This window comes from Cucurbita pepo, chromosome 9 (genome assembly GCF_057944985.1).
Source record: "Cucurbita pepo subsp. pepo isolate OVF chromosome 9, ASM5794498v1, whole genome shotgun sequence".
NCBI lineage: Eukaryota > Viridiplantae > Streptophyta > Magnoliopsida > Cucurbitales > Cucurbitaceae > Cucurbita > Cucurbita pepo.
In genome coordinates, this window is record NC_141806.1 from 10714871 (window position 1) to 10724546 (window position 9676).

The following is a 9676-nucleotide window of genomic DNA, read 5'->3' on the forward strand; positions in this document are numbered from 1 at the left end:
TAGAAAGAGGAGAAACGCATCGAGCAACTGGAGGGACATGTGTTACGCAGGTAGTGGAAAAACTTTGCTTACTCTGAGCGCTGACACGCGGCGCCGCGACTAACCCAAATCAACGACCCTGACCACATCTGACCTGCATGCCCGAGAAGCAATCCGACGACCCGCAGTCCAACCTGATACCTACTGCACGACATAAATGAATTATTATTATATTTTTGACCCGTTTGACACAAATGAGAACAGATTCGAAATAACTTATGTCAGAATACTTTCAAAAATGACTGCATAACGCAGTGGATTAGCGCGTCTAACTTCGGATCAGAAGGTCATGGGTTTGATTCCCATTGTAGTCAACCTAAAATTTAGGCATTCATTTGGTTATAGTACTAATATTCTCAAATATCCAATAATATCCAATTTCTATAAAAATATTGAATTCCAAAAGAAAGAAGAGGAAAGTCTTCATATACGAGAGAGTTAAGGAGAATATTGAAGAGGAAAGTGATCAAAGGGTATTTATTTTTAATTATTTTAAAACATATTTAAGAGTATTTTTTAAGGGTTATTTTTATTAAAAAAAACTGAGTATTAATGAAATATTTGAAATTTTAATGGAAAGTGAGACATGACCATGGGTTATAGTATTAATATTCTCAAATATCCAATAATATTCAATTTCTATAAAAATATTGGATTCGAAAAGAAAGAAGAGGAAAGTCTTCATAAATGACAGAGTTACCGAGAATATTGAAGAGGAAAGTGATCAAAGGGTCAGTTGACCAAAAAGGGGAAGCCCTTTGTGTGGACTCCAGCTTGTGAGGAGAGCTTTAAGAGTTCAAAAGGAGGTTGGCGACTGCACTAGTCCTCATAGTGCCCCATGAATCAGGCAACCTTGTTGTGTATAGTGACATCTCTATGAAGGGTTTGGGTTGTGTGCTTATGAAGAATGGGAAAGTAATTGCGTACGACTCTAGACAGTTGAAGGACTACGAGCAGGATTATCCTACTTATGACTTAAAGTTAGCTGGCGTGGTGTTCACATTGAAGGCATGACAACATTGTCTTTATGGAGAGAGAATCCAAATGTACAAAGATCACAAGAGCTTTAAATATTTGTTCACCCATAAGTAGTTGAATACGAGACAAAGGAGGTGGCTCGAGCTAGTGAAAGATTACGATGTTGAGATTTTTTATCATCTTGGCCAAGATAATGTGGTAGCTGATTCTTTATCATACCGGTGCCCAACTTCATATCAGTACAACCTTTCATCCTTAGACAGATGGACAGGCAGAGAGGTTGAATCAAGTATTAGAGGACATGTTCAAGGCGTGTGTGATGTTTTTCGTTTGTTGTTTGGATGAACACCTACCTCTCATAAAGTTTGCTTATAAGAACAGTTATCATGCAACGATTCAGATGACTCTGTTTGAGACCCTGTATGGGAGGAGGTGTGGAACACCAGTGTTCTGGGAAGAGGTTGGAACTCAACAACTTATGGGGCCGAAATTGGTTCAGGTCACCAACGTGGTAGTCCAAAAACTAAAATCAAGGATACTTACTGCACAAAGCAGACAAAAGAGTTACGCAAGCATTCGAAGAAAGGATGTCGAGTTTGCGGTAGGCGAACATGTTCTTCTCAAAGTAGTACCCATGAGAGGAGTGTTGAGATTTGGGAAAATGGGTAAGCTTAGCTCCAAGTTCATAGGTCCCTTTGAGATCCTTGAGAAGATTGATGTTATGGCATACAGGTTAGTTGCCACCCACTCTTGCTGCCGTTCACAACATTTTCCATGTATCCATGTTAAGGAACTACACACCAAACCCCACCCACATCATTGAGTACGAAATGCTCCTGCTTCAAGAGGATCTATCATACGAAGAGGCCCTAATCCAAATTTTAACTTGAGATGTCAAGCGATTGCGAAACAAGAAGATTCCCCTTGTCAAAGTCTTGTGGGGTAACCATCTAGATAGCGAAGCTACTTGGAAATGTGAGGATGACATTAGGAAGTCTTACCTCGAACTTGTTTAGGAATAGCAACCTTTTGTTGACGAAAGTTCCTAAGGAGGGAAAATTTGTAACACCTCGACCCCAACAGGTACAAACTCACTCTTCTTTATGACAAGCTTCCTCCTAACTTTTATGGGTTCCTAGATTTTATTGGAAGTCTTAGAGCGTGATTTTCAAACCGGTGTAGAAGTAAACATGTTCGGGACACCTTAAGGAGATTAGGAAAATTTTAAAAAATGGTGATTTAATGGAAAATTCGTATCAAAGTCAACGGGATAAAAAGATAATTTTGCCCCCACACACCACCTCGAGGGGATCTGGATAGACCTGCAAGTAAATGAAAAGAAAAGAAAAGAGAGAGAGAGAGAGAGAAAAAGAGAAAAGGTGAAGAGTTAAAAGTTTTTTTAAAACAAAAAAAAAAAAAAGAAGAGAAAGGAGGGTACAACGCTCAAATCCGAACATCGAAGTATTGTTGATCTAAGAGTTAATGTTTTTGTTTTTGGATTGTTCGTTTTCGTCAAGAAATGGGCAAGAATGCGAGGTAAGTTCGTGACCTCTTTTGCTTCAAGATTTTGCGCTAGATCCATGTGTTTTTTATAATAGTTTAGGAAATAATACTCAACTACAGTACTTTAGGTCAAAATTCTTGCATGTTTTGGGAGGAAACTCAGCCAAAAATCGTGTCGGAAATTGAAACCAAGAATCGTCAAACTTCGAGAAGAAACTTAGTTTTTCTGACTTTTGAACTCATTTACTAGGCATTATGAGAAACGAAAAAATGGAAGAAAAATATATGTAGATAGGTGGACTTGAGGTCTTGAATTTCCTTAAAGGAATTCAGTTATTTCAAGTTACGAATTGGAAGATAGGAAAAATAAAAATAAAGGTTGATATGCCATTTTGATCGGAATCTAAAAAAAATGGGTTTCAGGCAATCGACAATGAACACATGGCGACTAGAAAAAGGAGAAACGTGTCTAGCAACGGGAGGGACATGTGTTAGGCACGCAGTGGAAAAGTGTGGCTTACTTTGAGCGATGACACGCGGCGCCGCAACTAACCCAAATTGACGACCTAGACCACATCTAACCTGCATGCTCAAGAAGCAATCCAACGACCCGCAGTCCAACCTAATACCTACCACTCGACATAAATGACTTATCATTATATTTTTGACCCGTTCGACACAAGTGAGAACGAACTCGAAATAACTTATGTGGAACACTTTAAAAAAAATGACTGCATAGCGCAGTGGATTAGCACGTCTAACTTCGGATCAGAAGGTCGTGGATTCAACTCCCACTATGTAGTCAACATAATACTTAGGCCTTCATTTGGAGAACATATTATCCCCACTTTAATGTTGTGCATTATTAGTTTAAAGACGTGTGCTATGACTTCTAGGTCATAGGTCAAGTATTAAATGAGCCAATCTCAACCAAATACAATAAGAGAATGACCCATAATATAGAACAAATCTTATAAAAATCTGGTTTCATGGTGTAGTTGGTTATCATGTTAATCTAGTATATTGAAGGACGTGAATTATCATGTCAGTCTAGCACATTACATTGGATCGCTACCATGTGAACTATGACATCTCGCTACCATGTGTTCCTATGTCTTCTTTGTTGACTCAAAGAAGACATTACCACGAGTTACATTGGGTTGTCACCATGTGTTCCTATGATATCTTTGTTGACTACTCGACAAAAGTTGCTCTTCAAAGAAGACATTACCATATGTTACATTGGGTCGCCCGCCAGGTTTTCATTGAGCCAACGATGCTAAACATTTATAGGAAATTTTGTTTCTCCATAAAATTATTCCCTTTGCACAGACAAATTTTTTATAAGTCATTAAATGATAAATTCCAAAAATACTCAAAAATTTCAAAAATATCCTTCTAAACTTTCTAAATTTCATTAATACCCTTAATTATTTTTAACAAAAGTTTAAAAGCATCCTTAAGTATATGGACGTAATTGTTAATATTATTTTAAAAATACTCACGAACGTTCAAAAGTATTAATATTCTCAAATATCCAATTTCTATAAAAATATTGAATTTGAAAATAATAAGATTGAAAATAAATGGTCTGTTTGAGTGCTGAATTTTATGATGTTCATGTTGGAAAATCTTAATAAATGAGACAGCTACCAGAATACTAAATAGGGAAGTGTTAGGTTATGGAGCTTGCTACTTATTTATAGCTTGGTCAACGGTTATACATAGTAAAGCTATATCTGGTAAAGCTATATATAGTAAACTGAATTATATTTAGTAAAGCTATACATAGTAAATTGAACTATTGGTGAACAAGCTACTTATTTATGGCTTGGTCAACGGTTATACATAGTAAGCTATATCTGGTAAAGCTATATATAGTAAACTGAACTATATCTGGTAAAGCTATATATAATAAACTAAACTTCTGGTAAAGCTATATATAGTAAACTGAACCATATATATATCCCCTTAGATAGAGCTTTGAAAATGTACTGTATGTATTCTCTTACTGTACATACTTGAAGTCATCCTTGAGCTAGAGTTCTCGTTGCATTTTCTCTATCCTATTCTTTGTGTTCATCTAGATCGAGTGTGTGCGTTGTTGTGCGATCCTAACAACTGGTATCTTTGAAAATGTACTGTATGTATTCTCTTACTGTACATACTTGAAGTCATCCTTGAGCTAGAGTTCTCGTTGCATTTTCTCTATCCTATTCTTGAGCTAGAGTTCTCGTTGCATTTTCTCTATCCTATTCTTTGTGTTCATCTAGATCGAGTGTGTGCGTTGTTGTGCAATCCTAACAACTGGTATCAGAGCTAGGCGAAATTCACCACGATTAGTGAAGATGTGATAAGAATCACGGTGTGAAGATTCAAAAAAAATTATGTCAACAACAAAATTCGAACCTACACGTGGAGAGCTCAATTAATTGCAAACCTATCGCATTAGCCACTCAAGCACATTAACATTTATCAAAAAGAATTATGTTTAAATTCATAAATTATGTAAAAGTCAAATGGTCAATTTGACTTATTCTTTGTGGAGATTAAAGGGGATCGGGAATAAATCCCGTCCACAAATGTCTCGAATAAATCTCGTCCACAAACGTCTTTTGTCGGGAGACTATAAATACCCACAATATGTTATGTAAAAGGTAGATTCGTGGATGAATGTAATTCAGATCTCAAATTGAGACGTTTCTCTTAGAAATCCGAGCATCATATTTGCCATTTCTAAGTTTCAAGCAATTCTTGTGGTAGAATTGCACCCGAGCCATTCAATCAAGCCTTGATCAAGTTAGATTGTGGAGTGATTCAATTTAGAACAAGGTTTCCAGATCTTGCTTTTAGATCTTCGATCGTAAGAGGTAATCTAATTCTAGCCTTATCTCTTGGTTGATCAAAATTTCGTATAAGGAGGTGTTAATTACTTTGATTCAAAGGTTCTTGCTTCAACCAAAGCTTGGATCATTGGGCTGAGGATTAGAGTTGCCTTATCAATTTGGTATGAGAGCCTAAGTTTACATCTTCGTGGCCGACTCTAGAATTGATTTTATCTTTCATTTCTGCTATTGTTTATCTTTTCTTTAAATTTGCCCATTTATTTTATTGCGGTCATTTCCACCATTATTCATAAACTTTTCACTTTGTTCTCATTTTCTTCCTAAATATCACGTTTAGATCTTGAAAAAAAAAAAATCTTATCATATTTGTTCTTACGATTGTGATTATAAACGATCTTTATCATTTTTTTAGATCATTTGCATGTTTATTTGAAGATCAAATAAACTTCGATTCACATCTTTTTGTTAATCCATCTAAATCTAGAACCGTTGTGTTTGATATTTTTTTTTTCTCTCATAATCTACGCTTGAAGATAACTTCTAAATTTCCCGAATTCTGTAAAAAGAGAGTTAGATCGTTCTTAAAATCTTCACGTCCTTTCCTTTTTTAATTTTTTTTATTTTTCAGTGTGCAATTCTATCCCAAGATATTTGTGTCTCCTATTTGTTTGTTCACTTCTTGTTTTATTTTGTTGTTATTTCATAATTAACTTATCTTGATTGCCTTGAATAGCTTGCTACTATCAGAATTGCTTTACCCATGTATTAGCCTACCTTGATCATAATTTAGTCACTTTCCCAAATAGCCTACCTTTGTGTGTATAAACACGAGTGTCACTGAGTGTAAAATCAGTGAGTTGAGTGTCTGAGGTCCTAAACATATTTCACTACTATTTGTACAATCATGAACCAAGACGAGGAAAATGGAGGGGAGATCAATGATCTAGTTTCAGAAGTCCAAACGAATGAGGAGAAACTGGAAGATGGTATTCATTTGGCACTTATTACAAGAAGACTTGTTAAAACTCAAGTTACGGAGAATGATGTTGATGATCAAAGAGACAACCTGTTCTACACGCGGTGTTTAGTCAAGGGGACTACTTGTAGTCTTGTCATTGATAGTGAAAGTTGCACCAATGTTGTAAGTACCATGTTGATCAAAAGGTTGCAAATTCCAACTCAAGATCATCCTAAACCTTACAAGCTCCAATGGCTCAATGATAGTGGAACAATGATGGTATTTTCCCAAGTTTTAATATCTTTTACTTTGGGAAAATATAAAGACGAAGTTGTTTGTGATGTGTTACCAATGCATGCTGGAGACATATTGCTTGGCCGACCATGGCAATTTGACAGGAGGGTTATGTATGATGCCTATTTGAATAGGTATTCTTTTGTCAAAGATGGTAGAAAAACCACTTTTGTACCTTTGAGTTCTGCAAATGTATTTGCTGATCAATTAAAGTGGGAGGAAAGAAAAAAAGAGTTTGAGGAAAAAGAGTTAAAAGAAAAACAAGAGTTAGTGAAAAAAGAGAGAAAAACCAAAGAGAAAACAAGAAGAATGAAACAAGAAGTATTTCGGGTAGAGTTGGGTTCATTTTTTTGAACCCAAACTGAATCAGTTCGGTTTCGGGTTCGTGGGTAAAACTCTCGGATTGACCCGAGCCAAATTCAAATATATAAAATATATTAATTTTTTTTTATTTATAATAGGTTTGCCAAAGTAATTCTAAATTTTGGGCAAATTCATGTTTTTTTTTAATAAATTAATGTTATATATAGTATATAGACCAGTAATTCTACCTTTTGGGTCAATTCATGTTTTTTTTCTCCATAAATTAATGTTATATGTAGTATATAGACAAGTAATTCTAAATTTGGGGTAAATTCATGTTTTTTTTTTTTTTTTTCATAAATTATGTCATAGACAAGTAATTCTAAATTTTAGTTTTTTTTTTTTTCATAAGTTATGTTATATATAGATAAGTAATTCTAAATTTTAATTTAAATATATTTAAACATAAACCAATAATTTTATACCTGCTAGTTGAATGTTTACCAATTATGTTCTAATATATTTATTTCCTATTTGTTACAATGTTATTATATTTCTAAATTTTAATTTAAATATATTTAAAGATAAACGAGTAATTCTAAATTCTATGTATTTATTTTCTATTTGTGGTAACATTATTACATCACAATTTATCTCTATCTTTATCAAATTAGGTAGAAGTAAACATATTTCAACTAAAATATTTTTATATGTTTTTTTTTTTTTTTTGGTTATATACAATATCTTTAAACTAATCATTTTTATTGTTTATTTAATTTCATGATGTATCCTTATATTTTTTCTATTTTAACTCATTTTCAAGAAATATGGGTACTTACCATTCTTTAGTTTTGTGAGATGTTGAACTATGTTAATATGTCACAATTTTCACTCGAACTATATTAATATGTTACAATTTTCGCTCGTTGTTTCTTATTGAATTTGATTTTTTTTTTAATAATTATTGATTGATTTGTATTTGTTTGTAAATTTTTAATATATTTTATATAAGATTGTATCCGAATAATTATAAACGGTGGAAAAATAAAACTTAAAAAAATAAATTAACAACCCAACCCGAAAATAGAGGGTTGGGTTGGGTTACCAATCCAACCAACCCGAACTTTTGGGTTGGGTCAAAAAAATCTCTCAACCCAACCCAACCCGGACCATGTACACCCCTAACCGAGACAATGGTACAAGAAGTTTGACTCCTTCATGTGCAAGAGTGGTTTCCACAAGAGTGAAAAGGATTAGTGTTGTTACCTCAAGAAATACACTAATTCTTATGTGTTTCTACTCCTGTATATGGATGATATATTGATTGCTGGATTAAGTATGAGGGAGATAAACCACCTGAATGCAAGCCTATCTTCATTATTTAAGATGAAAGATTTGGGTGCAGTGAAGCAGATTCTTGGGATGAGGATTTCTCGAGATAGATTTGCTGGCACATTAAATCTATCCCAAGAGCAGTACATTGAGAAGGTGGTGTCCAAACTCAAGATGAATGATGCTAAACCCAGAACTACCCTCTTGACAAATCATATTAAATTGTCAAAGAGGCAATCTCCCAAGACAGTTAAGGAACGTGAGCACATGGCATCAGTTCTGAATGCTTCTACAGTTGGGAGTTTGATGTATGTTATGGTCTACATTAGACCTGATATAACACATGCAGTGGGAGTTGTTAGCAAGTACATGGCAAATCCAGGGAAAGAAGATCGGGAAGCTGTGAAGTGGCTTCTGAGATATCTGAGAGTTACATCCAGTACTTCACTCTGTTATGGCAATGACAAAGTAGTTCTGCAAGGTTTTGTGGATGCAGATCTAAGTGGAGACGTAGACTCTAGCAAGAACACATCTGGATATATCTACACTATAGATGGAATAGCAGTGAGTTGGATGTCCAAGCTTCTGAAATACGTTGCTCTTTCATCTACTGAGGCTGAGTACGTGGCAATAGCTGAAGCTAGAAAGGAGATGATATGAATGACATATTATCTAGAAGAATTAGGCATGAAGCAGTGCAAGAAGATTGTTTATACAATAGTCAGAGTGCCATACAGTTGGTGAAAAATCCAGTCTATCATTCAAGGACAAAACACATTAGAAGGCGATACCATTTCACTTGCAAGTTAGTGGAAGAAGGTGATATGTGTTTGGAGAAGATAGATGATGCAAAGAATACGACAGACATGATGAAAAAATGTGTTGATGTTGGAAAATTGAGGTTATACAAAGCCTTAATTGGTATGGTGCAGTGATCGTTTGAGAATGATATTCTTGGTTGAATATTAGTCTCCAAGTGGGAGAATTGTTAGGTTATGGAGTCTGCTACTTATTTATAGCTTAGTCAACGGTTATACATAATGAAGCTATATCCGGTAAAACTATATATGGTAAATAGCTATATATAGTAAACTGAACCATATATATATCCTCTAGTAGAGCTTGAGAATGTACTTTCTATATTCTCTGTATTCTCTTACGGAATTCTCTTACTCTCTTACTTTCTGTAAATACCAAGCTCTTCCCAACATGTTTTTTTTTCTAGGATCTTAAGGTAGACAAATAAACTACATGTTTTTTTCTAAGATCAAGACACAATTCCATCATTGAGTGGATACACGTAACTAAAAGTACTTCTCCTATAATCTATATCTCTAACATAATCATGTCAGTATATGCTATTAACTCTTGATTATCCTCTCTTCCAAATAGAACTCCCAAATCCGTAATGTCTTTCAATGAT

At 34.6% G+C, this 9676-nt stretch overlaps 1 non-coding gene across 1 annotated transcript; it reads left to right on the forward strand.

Annotated features, from left to right (window-relative positions):
* Positions 1-279: 279 nt before the first annotated feature.
* TRNAR-UCG (transfer RNA arginine (anticodon UCG)) lies at positions 280-353 on the forward strand. Its single transcript has one exon. It is a non-coding gene; the product is annotated as a tRNA-Arg (tRNA).
* The last annotated feature ends 9323 nt before the right edge of the window (positions 354-9676 follow it).